Source organism: Chlorocebus sabaeus, chromosome 15, assembly GCF_047675955.1.
Source record: "Chlorocebus sabaeus isolate Y175 chromosome 15, mChlSab1.0.hap1, whole genome shotgun sequence".
In the NCBI taxonomy this organism is placed as follows: Eukaryota; Metazoa; Chordata; class Mammalia; order Primates; family Cercopithecidae; genus Chlorocebus; species Chlorocebus sabaeus.
Genome location: NC_132918.1, coordinates 36,847,803 through 36,872,355, shown reverse-complemented (window position 1 = coordinate 36,872,355; position 24,553 = coordinate 36,847,803). Strand labels below are relative to the sequence as shown.

At 39.9% G+C, this 24,553-nt stretch overlaps 1 protein-coding gene and 1 long non-coding RNA gene across 5 annotated transcripts in view; one reads left to right on the top strand and one right to left on the bottom strand.

The window, feature by feature from the left end:
• Window positions 1-489: 489 nt before the first annotated feature.
• Window positions 490-24,130, bottom strand: LOC119625764 (uncharacterized). Of its 4 annotated transcripts, XR_005241864.2 has the most exons (6): window positions 23,970-24,077; window positions 9,341-9,394; window positions 9,200-9,244; window positions 5,429-5,676; window positions 5,213-5,329; window positions 490-1,625 (listed from the first exon to the last, which is right to left on the bottom strand). It is a non-coding gene; the product is annotated as an uncharacterized lncRNA (long non-coding RNA). The 4 variants fall into 4 exon arrangements; XR_012095564.1 differs by having other exon boundaries at window positions 5,429-9,244; window positions 23,970-24,130; XR_005241863.2 differs by lacking the exon at window positions 9,200-9,244 and having other exon boundaries at window positions 23,970-24,075.
• ARHGEF26 (Rho guanine nucleotide exchange factor 26) overlaps window positions 24,127-24,553 on the top strand; it is a 143,780-nt gene continuing 143,353 nt past the window's right edge. The window contains exon 1 of the mRNA XM_008008663.3: window positions 24,127-24,256. The gene's annotated coding sequence lies outside the window, so the exon portion shown is untranslated. The remainder of the gene's footprint in view (window positions 24,257-24,553) is intronic.

The window sequence follows — 24,553 nt, the reverse complement described above, 5'->3', positions numbered from 1 at the left end:
CTTTGGATCTCTTGTACGTCTGCCATCAAGATGTCAGCTGGGGCTGCAATCACCTTAAGGTTCAATTAGGTATGAATCTATTTCCAAGCTCATTCAGGTGGCTGTTGGCAGGATTCAGTTCATTGTGGGTCATGGGACCTCAGGCCTCAATTTCTCATGAGCCATTAGTAGCCTCCCATAGTCCTCTGCCACATGGACTCATAGGGTGGAAACCACTGCAGTAGTCACTGAATACTGCACATCTCCTCCGGTGCTGCCAACTCAGCCAGTTCTGAACTCTAGATACCCTCTACAACATTATTTAGAATTAATGTCTAATTAGCTATTGAAATAATCTGCAAATACTGTAAAAATTATGAAAGTATTTTTTAAAGAGATGTAAAATTAAAATAATTTATTATAATCACAAATAATAATAACCTGAAACTATCAGAAGAATTAACTTTTTTTATCCTACAAAGGGAGAATTAATAAATGATGGTATATACATAATTTTTAATCTTTTATTGTGAAAAAGTTCAAGCATAAACAATAAAAGAGAATATTGTTATTAACCCTCGTGTATCCCCATCCAGCACTGGTGATTATCAACATTTTTTTTTTTTGGTCAATCTTCTGTCATCTCTTCCATATACTTTTTTCTGGCTAACATATTTTAAAGCACATTCCAACCAATATAAATGATATGATATTGATGCTAATAAATAAGTGGCATTCAAAATTATTTTTAAAAAATTTAAGGCCATAATTAAATTTATGTTTGTTAAATGTCTACTGTATGCCAGACATCTAGGCAAACATACAATGATAAGAATTTAATATAATTTTTCAAGCTAAATCAGTGAGTGTTTATGTGCTAAATAACACAGTTTAAAAATATACATAATAAAATTTGTGAGAAATTATACTAATAGATTGAAAAAAATCAGATAATCTATGTCTCTCAGTCTTCTACAAAACAAGCTAACAAATATAATATACATTATATAATCTAGCATTATATATATTGAGCTTTTTACACGTGGACAATGCATATTCTTTTCAAAATTCATGATGCATTTTATAAAAGGGTTTCTTAATATGTTCCAAATAATACAAGTAATAAAGGCACGTTATTTGACTACAATATAATAAAAGTAAATATTTGTATGGCAACAAAACACAAATAATAAATAAAAGTCTACTTATTAACTAGAAATAAAATGTACACTACTGAGTCACAGAAAGTCACAGCATCAATAGCAGACTAATTAGAAAGCACCCGTGACCTGTAAGCATGACAACACAACCTTTAAATTTATGAGAAGTACTTACACTTTACTCAGAATAAAATGCATACTTTTAAATACTTTCATTATCCAATAAGAATTAATAAAAATAAGGCCGGGTACAGTGGCTCACACCTGTAATCCCAGCACTTTGAGAGGCCAAGGCAGGCGGATCACCTGAGGTCAGCAGTTCGAGACCAGCCTGACCAACATGGAGAAACCCTGTCTCTACTAAAAATACAAAATTAGCCAGGCGTGGTGGTGCATGCCTGTAATCCCAGCTACTCGGGAGGCTGGGGCATCAGAATCGCTTGAACCCGGGAGGGGGAGGTCGCAGTGAGCTTAGAGACACTCCATCTGAAAAAAAAAAAAAAAAAAGAATTAATAAAAATATGTGTCAATTATCTATTCATTGCCTCTTGGCTCCAAATTTACCCTTTGTAATTGCTCTGTAAAATGAATCTGGGTTGGTCTTTCGAATATTTTTTGCTTGCTGGCTGGCACTGAAGATTTATCAGTAAAGAGTGTTGGAGAGACACTGCAATAGGAAAAGGATCTTGCTTCCTGGTTCTGGTGTGCTTACAAGGCAGGTTCCTAAGAGAGTGAGTGGGTGGCTTTCTCCAGCACCAGGCTCCTGAAGCACTCATAGCTTCTTGAGGGCTCAACTGTTGCAGTGCATGGCAGCCACAGCACCTAGAGGTTAGCAGCCTGCCAACTGCAGTGCTTGCAGTTTCTCCAATGCCAAGCTCTTATACTGCAGTGGACAGTAGCACTCAGGGGCCAGAAATTCTCCCACTCCATGCCCCAACATCCCCTTTGGGTGCTTTTGTAGCAGAGTGAGACATCTTCCTGTGAATGATTTTTCCTAGCATCCTAAAGGGCAGATTTTTGGCAAGTTTCAGAGAGCAGATTTCCAGCAAGTTCCACTGAGGTAGTATCACAGAGACTTCTTTACCATCCAGTGAGCCAAGAGGGCATTCTCTCCAACAAGGTCAGGTGTCAGTCACAGGGATCGGGCGGGGCAGAGAGTGGAAGCTTCTTGCTTGGGTGCTCTATCTCAACCCAGAGAGTAGTGGCTGTTCCTTATATGTGCTCTTCCTGTGTTTAGTGTTCTTTTTACTTCTTACCAGCCAATCCCTAATTACTTCAGTGCCTTAATATGGTTAATAATTCTTTAAACTAAACCTTCCCTGTTCAAATTATGTGACTTATCTCCCTCTTCTAATTGGTTCCAGACTGATACAAACTATTCAATTCAAGAAATTAGAAAAAGAATAAAACAAAAGAAAGAAAAACAGAAGACATTACTAGTGATAAAAAAGAAATAAATAACTTAGAAAAAAGAGTCAGCAGAATTGATAAATACATATAAGAAACCTTTAAAAAAAGTTGCCAAATTTAAATAGGCAAGCTCGTATGGCAATATTAATCAAATAAATAAAAGTGGCCGGGTGCGGTGGCTCAGGCCTGTAATCTCAGCACTTTGGGAGGGTGAAGCAGTCGGATCACTTGAGGTCAGGTGTTCAAGACCAGCCTGGCCAACATGGCGAAACCCTGTCTCTATTAAAATTATACCTGTAATCCCAGCTACTCAGGAGGCCGAGGCAGCAGAATCACTTGAACACGGGAGGCAGAGGTTGCAGTGAGTTGAGACTGCATTACTGCACTCCATCCTGGGTGACAGAGTGATACACCATCTCAAAATAATAATAATAATAATAATAATAGTAGTAGTAGTAATAAGAGTATACAAATGCAGAATATTAAAAATAGGACAGAAAATATAACAAATCATAGAAACAGAGGTGATTAAGGCAGTTAAGAGAAGAATTCAATACATCTGAGAAAATGCAAAACCAAAAATTGATTCAAGAAAAGCTATAAAATCCAAATACATAAATAACCCTGAGAGAAATATTAGAGAGCCATCGCACCAAAAAAAGCCTGGTTCAGGCAGTTTCACTGTGAAGTTTTCCAGTTTTCAAAAAGCAAGTGAGTCAGTCTTAGGCTCTTTAAACTGTTTCAGAGTGTATGGAATGAAGAAAAGAGTATCCTCATTGTAACACTTCTGTAGGTCTCATAGTAAAGTACAGACAGTAATATCTGTGAGGCACTAAGATTAAGAGTAAACATGAATAAAGCAACTGATTCAGTGATGTATACACTAAGAGAAAAGGAGGGAAAGAAACACTGCTGTTGAGGTGCCTATTACTAGTGCCAAAATACTACTGTAAGACATGCCGTCTGGGCAAAAGTGCCCCCAAAGAAAGTTTGGTTACTTTTTTTTTTTTTTGAGACGGAGCCTCGCTCTGTCACCAGTCTGGAGTGCGGTGGGGCGATCCTGGCTCACTGCAATTTCTTCTTCCCAGGTTCAGGCGATTCTCCTAGTTTGGTTACTTTTTAAAAAATAATCACAGAGTGAAATAGGCCTCTCTATAATATCTATATTAGGGGACAGTAATAGGAGTTAAAGAAAAGCTATGAGAAGATGATATGGCCAATCCACAAAGGAAGGGAGGGACAGGCTAAAACACTCACTCTGAGTTGAGCACAAATTCTGGTGTGGTTCAAGAAAATACTTACTGAAACATTTGCTGTAAATCTGTATAGCAATGAGCGCATTAACATAGTCAAAAGACAACAAGCTAGGAAAACATTTGCAAGCCATATAGCCAGCAAAAGCCTATTTTCCTACATACTCAAGGTGTTCACATTGAATAAGGAAAGGATCAACTGCCCAACATAAAAATGCACAAAGGGTATGAACAAGGGTTATGAACATTGATGCATGAAAAAATATATGTAAGTAGTATATACACACATACACACATCAAAGCTTTGGCTTGGAAAATTTCCTTTTGCTTATCAGAATTCTACTTATCATACCCTCAAGAAAGGTTCTAGAGAGCTCCTTTAGCATCCCTAATTTGATGCTCAGTGTTAATATCCCCTCTATTCAAAGGGAAATATTAAGGGTTTCTTTAAACAAATAACATCTGTATGTGAAAAAGTTAATATTACCCAAAGTCAAACCAAAATTTTCTAAAAGTGAGATGTAAAAGTCATCTATATCAACATCACCTGGATGATTTATAAAATGCAGATTCATGGGCTCTGCTGTAGCCCACAGAATAAAAATCATTTCAAGACCATAAGACCAGTGTGGTCTAAGCAGGAGTCGACCTTGAGTGCTTTGAAAATGCTTCTCAACCAGGCACGGTGGCTCACGCCTGTAATCCCAGCACTTTGGGAGGCTGAAGTGGGCGGATCACGAGGTCAGGAGATCGAGACCATCCTGGCTAATACGGTGAAACCCCATCTTTACTAAAAATACAAAAAATTAGCCGGGCATGGTGGCGGGCGCCTGTAGTCCCAGCTACTTGGGAGGCTGAGGCAGGAGAATGGCGTGAACCCGAGAGGCAGAGCTTGCAGTGAGAAAAGATGGCATCACTGCATTCTAGCCTGGGCAACAGAGCGAGGCTCTCTCAAAAAAAAAAAGAAAAAGAAAAAGAAAAAGAAAATGCTTCTCAGGCAATTCATATGTTCATTTGACTGTGAGAATTCAGCCCTTGTGAATCAATAATAAATGTCTACCTTTGTTTTTATAGATTTTATAAGGTGTTTTTCACAAGCATTTTAAAATTTCATGCTCACATCCAGTCTGGGTGGCTGTCTGGGCTAGGAGTATTAGCTCCACTTTCAAGATAAGGAAATTAAAGTCAGAGAGATTTAGGGACTTATTCAAAGATTCACCTAGAAAATGGTAGAGCTCAGATTTCATTATATTTTCATGACTACAAGTTCTGTCTTTATCCATACGTAGAGCTCATACAAACCCCCTAAAACTCACATTTCTTCACATTTGCAGAACCAACTCACAGTGGTTCTTCAGAACAAAGTGACAACAACAGGTAGAAACAGCAGTAGTAAAGGATTGCAAGTACCTTGGGAACTCCTGGCTCCATGAGGCAGAAGTTGATCTCACAGATGTGGAAACTGATGGCCAGATGGTTGAATGGTTACACGGCTGTCCCTTCAAGAAGGAAGGGTCAGGAACATATCTATAATAGGAGACAGTGATAGGAATTAAAGAAAAACTATGAGAAGATGAGATGGTCAACCCACAAAGAAAAAATGGAGGCACAGGCTAAAACACTCACCCTGAGCTGAGCACAAGTTCTGGTGTGGTTCAAGAATAACTGAGCCAAAGACACTCAGCAGCAGAAGCAGCAAGACCAGTATCAGTGACAATGACCCCAGGCCAGAGACAAGAAGCCAAGCACGTCACCAGAGCCTCTGCCTCCATGGATTCTGTAGTTGGATGACTCACATGTTTCTGTAGCCCCTTTCTTCCCAGATGCTCAAGAATCCCACTGCAGCAGAATTTGCTCTTGATCCACGGCCAGGCCTGTGAATCCCAGCATAAAGACCTCAGGAGAGATTCTGGTAGCCCCAGCTACAGACTTGCTCTCTGCTCCTTATGCTGGGGACTTTATGCCAGTGTCTGAGTGTTTCCCTGGCCCCACAGTCCACCTTGCATCTACATACCCCTTTAGTGACCTCTATATGTATCTCTTTCCCTAGAACCCTATAACACCTTGTCCCTAGATGGAGCTGGCTTTCCAGATAGAAACTATCTCAGCACTGGGACATTTCTGAATTGCTAAAAGAGTCTGTCGGCTGAAACAATTTGCTGATCCCCTAGGGAAGCCATTATAGAACCTTACGACAACTACATGTTAATGAGTTTATCCATGTTTTTGCCTGAAGTTGCTGTTTGTTCATTTTAATTGCTTTGCAGAATTCCACAGTGGATCTATACTATACTTTTAAATCCCTTCTTCTGATGGTAGATAATTGAGTAGTTTCCAATTTTGGCATGTAATAAATATTGCTTTTATGCTAATAATGAATTTTTATTTCATATACATGAAATTGTTGTATAATCAGGTTTAGAAGATAATGCCAAAGAGTTATGTAAAGTAGATTACCAAGTTACTCTCCTACAGGAGAGTTTCTGTTGCTCAGGATCCTCACCAACAATTAGTATTGTGAGACTTTACATATATATATATATATATTTGTATTTTTAGTGGTTATGGGGTTTCACCATGTTAGCCAGGCTAGTCTCAATCTTTGCCTCATGATCCACCCGCCTTGGCCTCCCAAAGTGCTGGATTACAGGCGTGAGCCACCGCACCTGGCCAGAGACTTTACATTTTTGTTAAACTGCTGATTGTGTGGTTTCTTTTTTTTTTTTTTTTTCATTTCTCTCATGACTAATGACATGAAGCACTTTTCATATGCTTTTGGACCATTAGGATTTACTCTTACCTGAAGAATGTACTCAAGTGTTTTGTCCATTTTTCTAATTGATTGTAATGAGCTCTTCATGTATTTTAAATACTAGTCTTTCGCAAACATTTTCTCCCACTCTGTTGCTTGTCGTTTTATTCTTTATGGTGCCATTGAATTATTATTATTATTATTTTTTGAGACGATGTCTCACGCTGTTGCCCAGGCTGGAGTGAAGTGGCGTGATCTTGGCTCACTGCAACCTCTGCCTGCCGGGTTCAAGCGATTCTCCTGCCTCAGCCTCCCGAGTAGCTGGGACTACAGGCGCCCGCCACCATGCCCAGCTAATTTTTGTATTTTTTAGTAGAGACGGGGTTTCACTATATTGGCCAGGCTGGTCTCAAATTGCTGATAATTATTTTTCAAAAATATATTTATAATGAAATTTTACACCTCAGAAAATGATTTGTTCTTTCATTTTAAGAGACTATGGTTCTGATTATTTGGAGGAAAGGCATTAGAAAAGATTACATATTCCATGGCACATTCTTCTGTAATGCTTGCAGTTTTATAATGATTATGTATTCCTTCATTCAACAAATATTTACTGAGTACCTAATGTATGCCAAGAAAGGCTCTAGGTCTTAGAGATCCATTACTGAACAAAAGAGACAAAGACTCCTGGCCTAATGGAATTTACAAAGGAGGACTCTATATTGCTTTTATTTAGAAAAAAAGCTACAAAAGACTCTGGTTTCTATCACACTTTCATTTTGCACTTTCAAATATCTATATATAAAAACAACATGGCACAGAACTCAGAGTAAATACTTGAAAAGATAAGCAAAAGCTTTTGGTCAAGAGTTGCTATTGATTTTTCCCTTATTTCAGCAGCAAATTTTCCAGAAAGCACACTAAAACGTCAGACCCCAGGCCTCTCAAACATATAATACAAAACCATATAAAATATTTATTTTAAAACACCTTAGTGTAATGAGCCATCTTAAATCAATGATGCAGGTAGTTTAAATGTGAGTCAGATTCTGGGCTGGCTTGTCTATAGTAATGATATTTAAATTTCATTTTGAGCCAGTAATACATACACAAGGAAAAATAAATAGATGAGCATGTACAATATATGGAATAAATATATCTCGCTTTCATTCAGGATCCACCTCCTCCAACCTACTTGCCCTCCACCACCACAGCCACAGTTAGCAGCTTCTTGTGTGTTCTTCAGAAGGTGTTGAATTATGCACAGACACATAGGGATTATGTATGTAGTTGTATGTTTTAACTGTTCTGCACTGCCAGGTTAATTCTGTGAGCGGAGGCTACAGATTTGGGGGATAGGAGGTTGTGATATCAAAATGACAAGTTCAGAACTGGGCCAGGTGAAGCTGAAAGGGGGTCCCTGAAAAAGCCTCTGCACTCCCAGGCTGGTTCCCTTGCTGGTGCAAGCAGCCTGAGAATTGCTGGGATGCCGCATGAAGGTGGCAATGCCCTCCAGTGGATCCCAGGCTACACCCCTCCCACCTCAGCCCAGGCTTCAGAGTGAACATTGATGTTGATGGCTTCACTTCACCCTTCTGTCCTCAAAAATAAAATAACTGCTGATGTCATGCCATGTCCACTTCCTTCTTGATTTCTGGGCACTTCCCTCTCCTCGTCACCCACCATTTTGCCTGTGGGATGTCACTGCCCTTCTGTGCGCAACCCCTTCCTTTGCCTGTCCTACATTCAGCATAGCTTTCCTGAGTGCAAACTTGAAGCAATTTCTTGTCTTCTGTTAGTTCCTGCTCTACCCACACCTTTGGTCTCCTATGCTTCAGGCTTCTTCACAGGCCCAACAGCCAGCGCTCTGAGAAAGGTGCCCAGGTCTATAAACTTGATCCCCCCAAGGCTGATGCTTGGGGGATCAAGTTTATACAGTGCATATTTTACAAATATCCCTCTCCCCTGTACTAAAAAATTCTCTCCAAAATAGGATTGCCAGTTTTAACTTTAAAAAAACGGGATGCTTAGTTCAATTTCAATTTCAGAAAAACAAGTGATTTTTTTAGCGTATATCCGATGCAATTATCTTTCATCTGTATTTAATCTGCCAGTTCTATTTCCAAACCAGTTGAGCAGTTAAGTTAAACAGTCCTTCTAATCTGCATGTCTTTGGCCTGAAAAACAAAGTTCTAATCCTCCTTTCAATGACTGTGGCCCATACACAGCAAAATGTCCCACCAATTTCAAAACTGGGCATTTTGAGTAGCCTTGGGTCAGTGCAGGAGGTATTTCAAAGCGGTTGCTAGGTGGCAGACCTCAACCCTGGAAAGCATTTTTCACATTCTATTAGTACTGCTGGGTGAGACTAGCTTGGTAGTCAGCCCAAATGTGTATGATTTAGAGAGCTTTACTTTGTTACCATTTTTTCTTCCAATTTAAAATCTATAGCAAAACCAGGTTCAAATAGCACATCTAAAAAGCTTTGTCTTTTGAGCCAAATGCCAGAATGTCTAGGTAAACACAGAACCAAGTAATCACAGGCTTCATTTATTTCAGCTATTTTTCTCTGCTGGACTTTTGAGGCAGATAAGACTAGATTTCTTCCAAACAGATCTGGGCAGGAGAAAACTTGAAAGTACCGGCTGGTCTTAAGTATCCTCACATGATTCTTGATATAAATTTACCTGGAAAACAGAGTGGACACAACAGATTTGTTCTTTTAAATCTTGAGTTTTTTGCAAACATTAAACTAGTTGTACAAAAGGAACAGTGTGACATACCTTTGTTCAAATTACTTAACAAACTTCATGAAACAAGAATTGTGATTCTACATGCTGTCTTGTTAACCAGAGAAAGAGCAGGATCCAGGAAAGGACAAAAAAGAAGAGAAATAATCAAAATAATAGTGATAGTGATTATAGCACCTCAACCCAATTTCCTCAAAAAGTACCAGAACCCTTAGAGCATGTTGATGCATCATGATTTCACCATTAAGATAGCATTAAGAGCAGACTCTAAATTAAACATAACAAAATTAAATAATATCTGCATCTTTGTTCAATAAAGTGTTCTCTTTAACTGTCTTACATCTTCCAGGCATTCAAGGACGGGAACAAAGCAAAGAATTACAGAAATTAAGAGCTGGAAGGAATTTTACAGTTTTTTCATTGGTGCTTAGATTTTGCAAAGAAATAATTTAAATGTCTGTTAATAGGAAATTTGCTAATGAATCATGTACTATTAGGTGAAACCATATGAAATTCCTGATATTTGACTGTTTTTGACTTACAAAAATGGCAATTTTATTTGATCTACCTAATGCTCTGCAGCTATTAAAAATATATGGTAGTTCTATAAGTATTGGCATTAAATAAATTGTATTTAAGGTAATTTGTAAGGAACAGAGGAGTGTTACAGGGTGCCAGTGTGTAGTATGTGTAGGGATATATATGCTTACTAATGTCTACCATACATCTGAATTTATAAAGTACAACAAACTGTTAACAGTGGACGCCTCTAGCGGGCCAACTTGGAAACTAGAGACAAAAGTGACAGAGACATTTTTACTTTTACGCAGTCCTAATTTTTACTACATACATGTATTAAATATTTTACAGCAAACACAAAACAAAAACCAAAGCAACAAGGAAATCACTGTTTAGAGAGGTAAAGCGTCTGTACAAACCATACTGTGAGCTCATACTAGAACACGTTGAACAAAGTGGCTGCTCAATTGCTTATCTCATTCCTACAATTCAAAGAACAAAAGCGAACAGCTCTTGGTGGCTGCCATTTGTGGGAACCACTCTACACTCTGACCTCACGGTTTACCTGGGATCTTAATTACTCTAGTTAAATGGGGACCTTCCCCCTCAAAACATGGTGTCACTGGAGGTTCAATGCATCACCTTTCAATCATTCTCACTGTGGTTGTGTGTGAACAGATTGCATGCTGCAGGCAAGGGCTGGGAGCAAGAAAGAAGCCCTTCTCCACTTGGTGAAGTCTTCTTGCCATTTGCCTTCCATCTGGCCATGGAGAGTCCTTGGAGTCATTTTCAACAAGTCCTAACCCTTTTCTCATTATGATCTTTACTCTTTATCATGGAGTTAAAAATAATAGAACTTTATTCTAATTATGTGCTGTTCAAGAGGGGGAAAATAAATTAGAATTCAGTTTTTTGTGCACTTATCCAGCTAGGTCTCCCCTACTCTTTGCCCCCATCCCCATTTCCTACTTTCCTACAACCATTAGACTGGCCACATTCAAATTATTCTAATCTATACCAGTGCTTCCCAAACTGTGCTTGAGAGGAGGAAATACTTCATGTTGCAGTTCAAGAAACTGTGGTCTTAGAGATTAAATGACTTGTTTTCATTCCAACAGTTCAAAAGTGGTAAACACAAACTCAAACCCAGCTTCCTGATGTCTAATCAAGTGTCCTCAGTCTTGAAACTAAAACTGTTTATTTCTCCCTTATCGTCCATCTACTGCCCTATTTTTCTCCTTCCTTTTACTGTCACAATTCCCACTGTTGCAGTTAAGTTCCTAGACTGTTTTCTACTTGTCTTCTCCATAAGCCCTGCCAGTTGGGTTCAGTGCCCACCAAGACTGAAGGTGCCAGTTGCAAGGGCACTAAGTGAGCAGCATCTTTAGCATTCAATGCTATCTAAGGTTGGTCTTTCCTGATACACCATGGCAAGAATCATCTGCCTATTTTCTTCATCACTGTACCCATAGCTAGCTGAGGGCGAGGTACCAACCACGAGTTGAATAAATATTAGGTGACTGACAGGGCTGCTGATATGACTTTCACTTCGGAAACTTCCTTTCTCAGGCTTTTGTGGCTTTCTTCCTACTTGGATGACATCCCTTCCTCCACCTCCTTTTCCTTATAACTTTGGGCATTTTCACCAATTGATCAATCTGTCCATTACTGAAGCAATACTGGAGAAAAAGAACCAGTCTGACGTTGGGGTGTTTATATATTATTTGTAAAAAGCATAAATACATAATGGAATCACAAACAATATAACAATATAGTGTAATAATTATGAGCCAGGCTGCATGGCTTTTTAACTCTCTGTGCTATACTTAATTTTCTTGTGTATAAATGGATTATGGTAGTAGCTCCTACTTCATAAGGTTGTTGTGAGGATTAAATTAAATAATACAGTTGAAGCACTTTAAAGAGGGTCTGTATACTGTAAGTGCTCACAAAATGTTAACATGTAAGATAATATATAAAGCATTAATAAGTGTTGTAGAAAGTCTCCCTTTAAGAAGTTTTGGAGGGGGCGGAGCAAGATGGCCGAATAGGAACAGCTCCAGTCTCCAACTCCCAGCGCGAGCGACACAGAAGACCGGTGATTTCTGCATTTTCAACTGAGGTACTGGGTTCATCTCACTGGGGAGTGCCGGAGGATCGGTGCTGGTCAGCTGCTGCAGCCCGACCAGCGAGAGCTGAAGCAGGGCGAGGCATTGCCTCACCTGGGAAGCGCAAGGGGGAAGGGAATCCCTTTTCCTAGCCAGGGGAACTGAGACACACAACACCTGGAAAATCGGGTAACTCCCACCCCAATACTGCGCTTTAAGCAAACAGGCACACCAGGAGATCATATCCCACACCTGGCCGGGAGGTTCCCACACCCACGGAGCCTCCCTCATTGCTAGCACAGCAGGCTGTGATCTACTGGCAAGGCAGCAGCGAGGCTGGGGGAGGGGCGCCCGCCATTGCTGAGGCTTAAGTAGGTAAACAAAGCTGCTGGGAAGCTCGAACTGGGTGGAGCTCACAGCAGCTCAAGGAAACCTGCCTGTCTCTGTAGACTCCACCTCTGGGGACAGGGCACAGTAAACAATAACAAACTCAGCAGAAAGCTCTGCAGACGCAAACGACTCTGTCTGACAGCTTTGAAGAGAGCAGTGGATCTCCCAACACGCAGGTTGAGATCTGAGAAGGGACAGACTCCCTGCTCAAGTGGGCCCCTGACCCCGGAGTAGCCTAACTGGGAGACATCCCCCACTAGGGGCAGTCTGACACCCCACACCTCACAGGGTAGAGTATACCCCTGAGAGGAAGCTTCCAAAGCAAGAATCAGACAGGTACACTTGCTGTTCAGAAATATTCTATCTTCTGCAGCCTCTGCTGCTGATACCCAGGCAAACAGGGTCTGGAGTGGACCTCAAGCAATCTCCAACAGACCTACAGCTGAGGGTCCTGACTGTTAGAAGGAAAACTATCAAACAGGAAGGACACCTACACCAAAACCCCATCAGTACATCACCATCATCAAAGACCAGAGGCAGATAAAACCACAAAGATGGGGAAAAAGCAGGACAGAAAAGCAGGAAATTCAAAAAATAAGAGCGCATCTCCCCCGGCAAAGGAGCGCAGCTCATCGCCAGCAATGGATCAAAGCTGGACGGAGAATGACTTCGACGAGATGAGAGAAGAAGGCTTCAGTCCATCAAATTTCTCAGAGCTAAAGGAGGAATTACGTACCCAGTGCAAAGAAACTAAAAATCTTGAAAAAAAAGTGGAAGAATTGATGGCTAGAGTAATTAATGCAGAGAAGGTCATAAATGAAATGAAAGAGACGAAAACCATGACACAAGAAATACGTGACAAATGCACAAGCTTCAGTAACTGACTCGATCAACTGGAAGAAAGAATATCAGCGATTGAGGATCAAATGAATGAAATGAAGCGAGAAGAGAAACCAAAAGAAAAAAGAAGAAAAAGAAATGAACAAAGCCTGCAAGAAGTATGGGATTATGTAAAAAGACCAAATCTACGTCTGATTGGGGTGCCTGAAAGTGAGGGGGAAAATGGAACCAAGTTGGAAAACACTCTTCAGGATATCATCCAGGAGAACTTCCCCAACCTAGTAGGGCAGGCCAACATTCAAATCCAGGAAATACAGAGAACGCCACAAAGATACTCCTCGAGAAGAGCAACTTCAAGACACAAAATTGCCAGATTCACCAAAGTTGAAATGAAGGAAAAAATCTTAAGGGCAGCCAGAGAGAAAGGTTGGGTTACCCACAAAGGGAAGCCCATCAGACTAACAGCAGATCTCTCGGCAGAAACTCTTCAAGCCAGAAGAGACTGGGGGCCAATATTCAACATTCTTAAAGAAAAGAATTTTAAACTCAGAATTTTATATCCAGCCAGACTAAGTTTCATAAGTGAAGGAGAAATAAAATCCTTTACAGATAAGCAAATGCTTAGAGATTTTGTCACCACTAGGCCTGCCTTATAAGAGACCCTGAAGGAAGCACTAAACATGGAAAGGAACAACCGGTACCAGCCATTGCAAAAACATGCCAAAATGTAAAGACTATCAAGGCTAGGAAGAAACTGCATCAACTAACGAGCAAAATAACCAGTTAATATCATAATGGCAGGATCATGTTCACACATAACAATGTTAACCTTAAATGTAAATGGACTAAATGCTCCAATTAAAAGACACAGACTGGCAAGCTGGATAAAGAGTCAAGACCCATCAGTCTGCTGTATTCAGGAGACCCATCTCACACGTAGAGACATACATAGGCTCAAAATAAAGGGATGGAGGAAGATTTACCAAGCAAATGGAGAACAAAAAAAAGCAGGGGTTGCAATACTAGTCTCTGATAAAACAGACTTTAAACCATCAAAGATCAAAAGAGACAAAGAAGGCCATTACATAATGGTAAAGGGATCAATTCAACAGGAAGAGCTAACTATCCTAAATATATATGCACCCAATACAGGAGCACCCAGATTCATAAAGCAAGTCCTTAGAGACTTACAAAGAGACTTAGACTCCCATACAATAATAATGGGAGACTTCAACACTCCACTGTCAACATTAGACAGATCAACGAGACAGAAAGTTAATAAGGATATCCACGAATTGAACTCATCTCTGCAGCAAGCAGACCTAATAGACATCTATAGAACTCTCCACCCCAAATCAACAGAATATACATTCTTCTCAGCACCACATCGTACTTACTCCAAAATTGACCACGTAATTGGAAGTAAAGCACTCCTCAGCAAATGTACAAGAACAGAAATTATAACAAACTGTCTCTCAGACCACAGTGCAATCAAACTAGAACTCAGGACTAAGAAACTCAATCAAAACCGCTCAACTACATGGAAACTGAACAACCTGCTCCTGAATGACTACTGGGTACATAATGAAATGAAGGCCGAAATAAAGATGTTCTTTGAAACCAATGAGAACAAAGATACAACATACCTGAATCTCTGGGACACATTTAAAGCAGTGTGTAGAGGGAAATTTATAGCACTAAATGCCCACAAGAGAAAGCTGGAAAGATCTAAAATTGACACTCTAACATCACAATTAAAAGAACTAGAGAAGCAAGAGCAAACACATTCGAAAGCTAGCAGAAGGCAAGAAATAACTAAGATCAGAGCAGAACTAAAGGAGATAGAGACACAAAAAACCCTCCAAAAAATCAATGAATCCAGGAGTTGGTTTTTTGAAAAGATCAACAAAATTGACAGACCACTAGCAAGACTAATAAAGAAGAAAAGAGAGAAGAATCAAACGACGCAATTAAAAATGATAAAGGGGATATCACCACCGACTCCACAGAAATACAAACGACCATCAGAGAATACTATAAACACCTCTATGCAAATAAACTGGAAAATCTAGAAGAAATGGATAATTTCCTGGACACTTACACTCTTCCAAGACTAAACCAGGAAGAAGTTGAATCCCTGAATAGACCAATAGCAGGCTCTGAAATTGAGGCAATAATTAATAGCCTACCAACCAAAAACAGTCCAGGACCAGATGGATTCACAGCTGAATTCTACCAGAGGTACAAGGAGGAGTTGGTACCATTCCTTCTGAAACTATTCCAATCAATAGAAAAAGAGGGAATCCTCCCTAACTCATTTTATGAGGCCAACATCATCCTGATACCAAAGCCTGGCAGAGACACAACAAAAAAAGAGAATTTTAGACCAATATCCCTGATGAAAATCGATGCAAAAATCCTCAATAAAATACTGGCAAACCGGATTCGGCAACACATCAAAAAGCTTATCCACCATGATCAAGTGGGCTTCATCCCTGGGATGCAAGGCTGGTTCAACATTCGCAAATCAATAAACATAATCCAGCATATAAACAGAACTAAAGACAAGAACCACATCATTATCTCAATAGATGCAGAAAAGGCTTTTGACAAAATTCAACAGCCCTTCATGCTAAAAACGCTCAATAAATTCGGTATTGATGGAACGTACCTCAAAATAATAAGAGCTATTTATGACAAACCCACAGCCAATATCATACTGAATGGGCAAAAACTGGAAAAATTCCCTTTGAAAGCTGGCACAAGACAGGGATGCCCTCTCTCACCACTCCTATTCAACATAGTGTTGGAAGTTCTGGCTAGGGCAATCAGGCAAGAGAAAGAAATCAAGGGGATTCAGTTAGGAAAAGAAGAAGTCAAATTGTCCCTGTTTGCAGATGACATGATTGTTTATTTAGAAAACCCCATTGTCTCAGCCCAAAATCTCCTTAAGCTGATCAGCAACTTCAGCAAAGTCTCAGGATACAAAATTAATGTGCAAAAATCACAAGCATTCTTATACACCAGTAACAGACAAACAGAGAGCCAAATCAGGAATGAACTTCCATTCACAATTGCTTCAAAGAGAATAAAATACCTAGGAATCCAACTTACAAGGGATGTAAAGGACCTCTTCAAGGAGAACTACAAACCACTGCTCAGTGAAATCAAAGAGGACACAAACAAATGGAAGAACATACCATGCTCATGGATAGGAAGAATCAATATCATGAAAATGGCCATACTGCCCAAGGTAATTTATAGATTCAATGCCATTCCCATCAAGCTACCAATGAGCTTCTTCACAGAATTGGAAAAAACTGCTTTAAAGTTCATATGGAACCAAAAAAGAGCCCGCATCTCCAAGACAATCCTAAGTCAAAAGAACAAAGCTGGAGGCATCACGCTACCTGACTTCAAACTATACTACAAGGCTACAGTAACCAAAACAGCATGGTACTGGTATCAAAACAGAGATATAGACCAATGGAACAGAACAGAGTCCTCAGAAATAATACCACACATCTACAGCCATCTGATCTTTGACAAACCTGAGAGAAACAAGAAATGGGGAAAGGATTCCCTAGTTAATAAATGGTGCTGGGATAATTGGCTAGCCATAAGTAGAAAGCTGAAACTGGATCCTTTCCTTACTCCTTATACAAAAATTAATTCAAGATGGATTAGAGACTTAAATGTTAGACCTAATACCATAAAAATCCTAGAGGAAAACCTAGGTAGTACCATTCAGGACATAGGCATGGGCAAAGACTTCATGTCTAAAACACCAAAAGCAACGGCAGCAAAAGCCAAAATTGACAAATGGGATCTCATTAAACTAAAGAGCTTCTGCACAGCAAAAGAAACTACCATCAGAGTGAACAGACAACCTACAGAATGGGAGAAAATTTTTGCAATCTACTCATCTGACAAAGGGCTAATATCCAGAACCTACAAAGAACTCAAACAAATTTACAAGAAAAAAACAAACAACCCCATCCAAAAGTGGGCAAAGGATATGAACAGACATTTCTCAAAAGAAGACATTCATACAGCCAACAGACACATGAAAAAATGCTCATCATCACTGGCCATCAGAGAAATGCAAATCAAAACCACAATGAGATACCATCTCACACCAGTTAGAATGGCGATCATTCAAAAGTCAGGAAACAACAGGTGCTGGAGAGGATGTGGAGAAATAGGAACACTTTTACACTGTTGGTGGGATTGTAAACTAGTTCAACCATTATGGAAAACAGTATGGCGATTCCTCAAGGACCTAGAACTAGATGTACCATATGACCCAGCCATCCCATTACTGGGTATATACCCAAAGGATTATAAATTATGCTGCTATAAAGACACATGCACACGTATGTTTATCGCAGCACTATTCACAATAGCAAAGACTTGGAGTCAACCCAAATGTCCATCAGTGACAGATTGGATTAAGAAAATGTGGCACATATACACCATGGAATACTATGCAGCCATAAAAAAGGATGAGTTTGTGTCCTTTGTAGGGACATGGATGCAGCTGGAAACCATCATTCTTAGCAAACTATCACAAGAACAGAAAACCAAACACCGCATGTTCTCACTCATAGGTGGGAACTGAACAATGAGATCACTTGGACTCGGGAAGGGGAACATCACACACCGGGGCCTATCATGGGGAGGGGGGAGGGGAGAGGGATTGCATTGGGAGTTATACCTGATGTAAATGACGAGTTGATGGGTGCAGCACACCAACATGGCACAAGTATACATATGTAACAAACCTGCACGTTATGCACATGTACCCTACAACTTAAAGTATAATAATAATAAATAAATTAAATAAAAAATAAAAAATAAAAATAAAAATAAAAAAAAAAGAACTTTTTTCCCAAAGAGATCTAGTCAATTTTCAAAACCTGTTTTTCAAGTATCCTCTCCAGATTTTTCTTTATCATTTTGACTTACCACTCCATTGTCTCAGGAATCACGGGGATATTACCCTGTTTAGGACATGGAAGATTTCAGAAACGGAGAACGGGAGCCTCAAATAACAGCCAGCATCAACCAGCTGTGAGGCATGTGAGGGGGGCTTTGTCCTCCTGACCCAGACAACCCCACAGCTGGCTCCCTGCTGCCACATGAGAAAACCTAGGTGAGACCTACTGAAGAACTGCGAAGTCAGCCCGCAAAATGGTGAAAAATAACAAATAATAGAAGTTGCTATTTTATGTCACTAAGTGTTAGAGTGTCTTGTTTCACAGCAAAACATAATCTAAATATCACCATTAATCCAGCCGTGCAGAGTAAACATAACATTTTGGTGAATATTCAAAATCTAGGCATTACACATATACACAAATATGTTTTATATATTTAGAAATAGTTTTACGTACAGCTATTTGCACTTTGTAAAACTCAAAGTAGGATAGTTTGCATAGTGTGTATTAAAACAGCTTTCTAAAAAAATGTAATCATATATTTTGAATTTTTGTATAATCATAATTGCATATAATTATTTTTGGTGGTTGCATTGCACATCATGGTTTATTAGCCAGTCCCTTGCTGATAGATATTTAGCCTGTTGCTAACTTTTGGCCACCATAACAAAAGGTTTATTTAAGTTAATCAGCATTTTGGTTAAGTATCATCTAATTGCTCTTCAGAAAGATGTACCAATTTACATTCTTACCATGAATGATTCAGAATTCTCTTTTGTCTGTGCTTTTACCAACAGTGAGTATTGCCTTTTTAAAAGACAATCTTGTATGGGCGCTGTGGCTCACGCCTGTAATCCCAGCACTTTGGGAGGCCGAGGCTGGTGGATCATGAGGTCAGGAGTTCAAGACCAGTCTGGCCAAGATGGTGAAACCCCATCTCTACTAAAACTACAAAAATTAGCTGAGTATGGTGGCGGACACCTGTAATCCCAGCTACCTGGGAGGCTGAGGCAGAGAACTGCTTGTACCCAGGAGGTGGAGGTTGCAGTGAGCCAGGATCACGCCACTGCACTCCAGCCTGGGCAACAGAGTGAGACCCCATCTCAAAAAAAAAAAAAAAAGACAATCTTTGCTAATCTAATAAATGAAAAAATTATCTCATTACTTCTTAAATTTTGTTTTTATTGTTGGGATTGAGTATATTTTGATGTACAGTGGACACCCTTCTCCAAAATGCTTATTCTTACTCTGTTCATTTTACAACTTTTGTTATCTTATTGTTATTGATTGTATGATATAGCCATTTAACACTCTGTCATATATATTTTAATATATAATATGTATTTTTAATATATAATATATATTTAAATATACAACTATTTATATTTATATTTTAATTTATATTTATATTTTATACGTATTTAAACATTTTTCTCTAATTTCCTTCTAACAGAAGATTTCCCTCAAAATTTATGGGTTTATGTGGCATTTCTCAATGCACAAAGGCTAAAATGTTTAAATTGTCAAGTCTGTCAATGTTTTGTTTTTTATTTCTGACACTGGTGTCATCATATTCATTTTTTAGTAGATGACAAAGTTTAAGTATCTTCAAGGAGTATGTATTAGTCCATTTTCATACTCCTAAAAAGATACTACCTGAGACTAGGTAATTTGTAAAGGAAAGAGGCTCAATGGACTCACAGTTCCATATGGCCAGGGAAGCGTCAGGAAACTTAACGCTCATGGCAGAAGGTGAAGAGAAAGCAAGAACCTTCTTCACACGGTGGCAAAAGAGAGAAGTGCAAGCAGGGGAAGTGTTAGATGCTTATAAAACCAAAAGATCTCTTGAGAACTCACACACTATCATGAGAACAGCATGGAGGAAACTGCCCCATGATCCAATCACCTCCCTCCATAAACACATGGGGATTACAATTTGAGATGAGATTTGGATGGGGACACAGAGCCAAACTGCCAAATCGTATCAGAGTAGTTAGTTGTCATTCAGGCAAAATCTCAATCCCTCAGTTTCTGTTGCATACCACATTCTATTCTCACCAAATTCAGCCAAATTAATATCCCACAACTTCTAAATGCAAACTGTGTTTTGGTGAGCTTAGTTTCTTGCATGTTTTGATGCCTGGGCTCTGGAGTATTGTAAAGAAAAAGTTTAGGATTCTGATTCACCCACTTATCAACAGTAGGAGAAGAGCTTTTTGGGCTTCAGCTTCACATTTAAGTAGGCTTAAGACTAATATGTGATTAAGTTACGTGTAACAAACAACACAGCTTAACATACAGTTGGCACTTAATGAATATCAGTTCTCCAGCCATCCCTCCGTGTTTTTGCTTATCCTGGGACATCTTTCTGTGACATCATTCTCCTCTTCTCCACCTTGTGATACTTTACCTACCCATCTGGGCCAGTTTTATCCAGACTCCTTCACAAAGGTTTCCATAGAACAGAGAGCTTACTATGCATCTTACACAGTGTGGGTGTCTTACATTACTATTTTAATGTTTCAGTCATGTTTCCATGAGCCAAACTGTAAGGTTCAGGAATGTCTGTCCTAATAATGCTTGGCACTTGAATGCACCCAATAAATATTTGTTCAATGTATAAACAAAAGGTGCATGGGATGGGATATATTGGAAAACTGGACATATATTGTAATAAGACAAGCTAACAATTTGTGTTTAAAAATTAGCCTAATTATTGTGCTTGGGACACAAAATTTGTGACCAATGTGAATTCATTTAGTAAATGTAGCCATATATATCTTGCATTATACCATTGAATATTCTAATAGTTCTATATACCATTGGAATATACCAGTGGAAAATATCATTACAAATAGTTCGACATACTATATTTCTTCAATTTTAAGAACAATTTGGTACCACATGCTAATTTCTCTGAAAATGGGATGTGTCTTACTATCAAATAAACAGCCAGTGGTCAGGTGACAGTGATGATATAGTTGGCATTGCCTATATTTGAACATGGGCATAAATGAATTGTCATCATTTCTACTAAATTCTATGAAATTTAGTCCTACTGTGTCAAAGCCATATGCCAAGAAACACAATTGAAGGCAGGAGAAATTACCAGATATGACAGATTAGGTGAAAGAAATTTCAAAGCAAAGGGAGGTTGATATAACCAATTCATGCTTCATGCAGGACTATGGTTGAGGCATGAAACTACAATTTGTGAGAAACTTTCTCCTGGACATTAATAGAGAAGCTGCATAGCTTGTATTGATATACAATTCAGTTGAACAAGAAAACTACGTGTTTAGTCAAATGGGATAGTACCAGTATCACATTTGCAGAATGAGTGTCATTGTCTAGGAAGCAAATCCCAGAAACAAGACTGGAACATCCTTTTAAGAAATGGTGCACTATCAATGACATTGTGTGGAAAAACTCACATAGGAATGCTTTTCATGAAAAGGTATTCAGAAGAATCAGGCTCAATGTTCGGGACTTCAGTAAATTTATTTTGCTTATATTTTCTTTCCCACACATACACAGTACTAAACAAATCTATGTATAAGTGTCTAAAAGTACTCAGTAAGTATAAAGTAAGAATTCGATATGACATAACATTTTGTCTTAGTTTTATTAGCAGCTCTTTTCCTTTCTTGGTGGAACATATAATTGAAGATATCTTAGATTTGAATAGATACCAATACATTGAATAGGCACTAGGCCTGTGAGTTTGTAAATTTCCCTCAGTGAAGGACCAGAGCTTGGTGTTTTGTTGTTGTTTTGGTAGGTATTTTGTTGTTTGTTGGAAATGAGGTAAGAAGATCGTATGAAGTTTTCACAAATATCAGTTACACTTGTTTGTAGAGGCAACATAATTTCAAGAAAAGCTGCCTTCTCAATCACCTTTTACAGCTTCTTAATATAGGTCACAGTTTGCGTTTTGAATTAGGTGAATACTCCATTTCTCATTAGGTAACCACTTTTGAAATTAATTTATTATATTTTTCCAACATAACAGCAGTACATGTTGGTATAGAAAACACCTTATATTTAAAAAAAAAGGTCTATGTATCTACGCCTGAGTATGTAATCAGCCATATGTCTTCCGCCCAATTTGGAAAATTTCTTTTTTAAAAATTTTCTTAGGCCAGGAGCGGTGGCTCACACCTGTAATTCCCAGAACTTTGGGAGGCCAAGGTGGGCGGATCACCTGCAGTCGGGAGTTCCAGCCGAGCCTGACGAACATGGAGAACCCCTTCACTACTAAAAATACAAAATTAGCCGGACGTGGTGGCACATGCCTGTAATCCCAGCTACTCGGGAGGCTGAGGCAGGAGAACTGCTTGAACCTGGGAGGTCTGGAGGTTGTGGTGCGCCAAGCTCACGTCATTGCACTCCAGCCTGGGCAACAAGAGCTAAACTCCGTCTCCAAAAAAAAGGTTTCTTATACATTTTTCGATGCCATTTCTCCTTTTCTTTGTTTATGAAAATGTCTCAGATCAAAGTAATATATTTTCATTGCACAGTATATTTTGTAAGTACAGAAAAATATAAAGAAGCATGAAACATATTATCTTTCATCTCACCACCCAGAGATCACATCTTAATATTTTTGGCCATTGCACTCAATTTAGGGCAAAAACAGGCAGCATAACTTGTACACAGTGGATGCTCACTGCATCCCTGCTGAATGCATGAATGCTGAAAGAGAACTTGGAGAAGGGCCCATATGTCTTGCTAATAGAATCAATTACACAGCTCTTATGGTCTAAAATTATTTGTCTTCTCAAGTTTGCCTGATTATTGTCACACAGCAGGAGACTGGCCAAGACACAGCCATCTTTCTACTATTTGGCAACCAAGCACTTTGGAAGAAATGGTCACTGTTTTCACTTCATTCCTGTCATTCATTCACTCATTCATTAAATAAATATTAAGTGCCTACCATGTACCTGAAATACGGAGGAAAAAAAAAAACAAAAACATGACCCCTGCCCTCATGGAAATTACCTTGTAAAGACAAAACAGACAATAAACATAAACACATAAATACATATATATAATATACAACATTTGACAAGTGCAGAAATAGAAGAGAACAAGTGACTGGGAAAATAAACGGGGCAATGGTATAATTAAGGAGCGGACACTGCCTTTCTCACGCAGTGTCAAGTCAGGTCAAGAAGGAACGAAAGGGAAGGTTCTGAGGCTGTCAAACTTTGAGTGTGGCCCAAAAAATAATGAAGGAGAAAGTGAAATGAAGGAGAAAGTGATGATGGAAAGACTAGGCTGAAGAGTTACGGCAGTAGTGCACTGTCTTCTTGTAAGCCATGGTAAGGATTTTGAGTTTTACTCCACGTACTGTTAGAAACCAATACTATTTTTGTAGTGTAAACTGAGCTTATTTTTCATAGATAGATTTCAAGATTCAAAGCATACAAGGACCAAAAATAATTATATGAAAACTCTCCCTCCCTCCGGTTTCCTAGTCACCCTGTTTCCCACTTCAGAGCTGCCAGTCTTTCCTACGGAAAGACTCTAGGCACAAACAAGCACATCTATCTGTTTATATTATAATGCATTTTCAACAGTGAAACAAGCCCATCTGATAAGACCACCTGAATGCTGAGAGGGCATGACTCTGCGTTAGAATGCTGCGCTACTACCCACGCGTCTCACAAAGTCTACTCCGCCGCGCGTTCTGTTTCAACACACCTCCGGGATTCAGGGCTTCCTAAGCTGCAATTCAGCAGGACTCCCTTGCTTGTTCTCATGCTATGCCCCGGCAACAACCCCGCGCGCCTACACTCCAGTGCCGCCGCAGCTACTAGTCCGCAACTTCCAGCCCAAAGGCTGGAGCTCAGAACCCACCTCAGGTGCGCTCCTCTGTTTCCCAGGCAGACTGGGGCTAATGATTGCAGGCGCGCGGGGGCGGGAAGACAGCTTCTTGCTTCTGGCTGCAACGGAGGCGGATCTGGGCGGGGCCGAAACGGGGGCGGGGCCAAGTGTGTGGGCGTAGTCAGGCGTGGGGGCGGGGCCGGCGCCGCGGTCGGCGGCGGCGTTCTCCTAAGCTCTCGCGGCGGCGCTTCGGTCCCGGACCTGGGCCACCCACGGGGCAGTGGGTGCTCCTTGGCCCCGGACATTGCAAGTCCCAGAAGGTAAATTTGCTTGGGAGCCGCGCATCTGGAGCACGAGGGTACCCACGATGAGGGCGGGAGGCTGGATGGCGACAGAAGGGAGCGTCCCGCGGCGAGTTTCCCAAGAAAGCTGAACTCGTCCCAAGTTTCTTGTGCCTCGGCTTGCACTCAGTGAATTGGTGGCGGGCTCGTTTGGTGCGGGTGGTCTTTTGGCGTGGGAGGGACGCGGAGTTGATTGGATTAATCCATTTGGGCGGCACCCCAGATTTCTGCCTGGGACCGCGCACCGCAGTGGTGCAGTTTTTGCCCGAGAAAGGG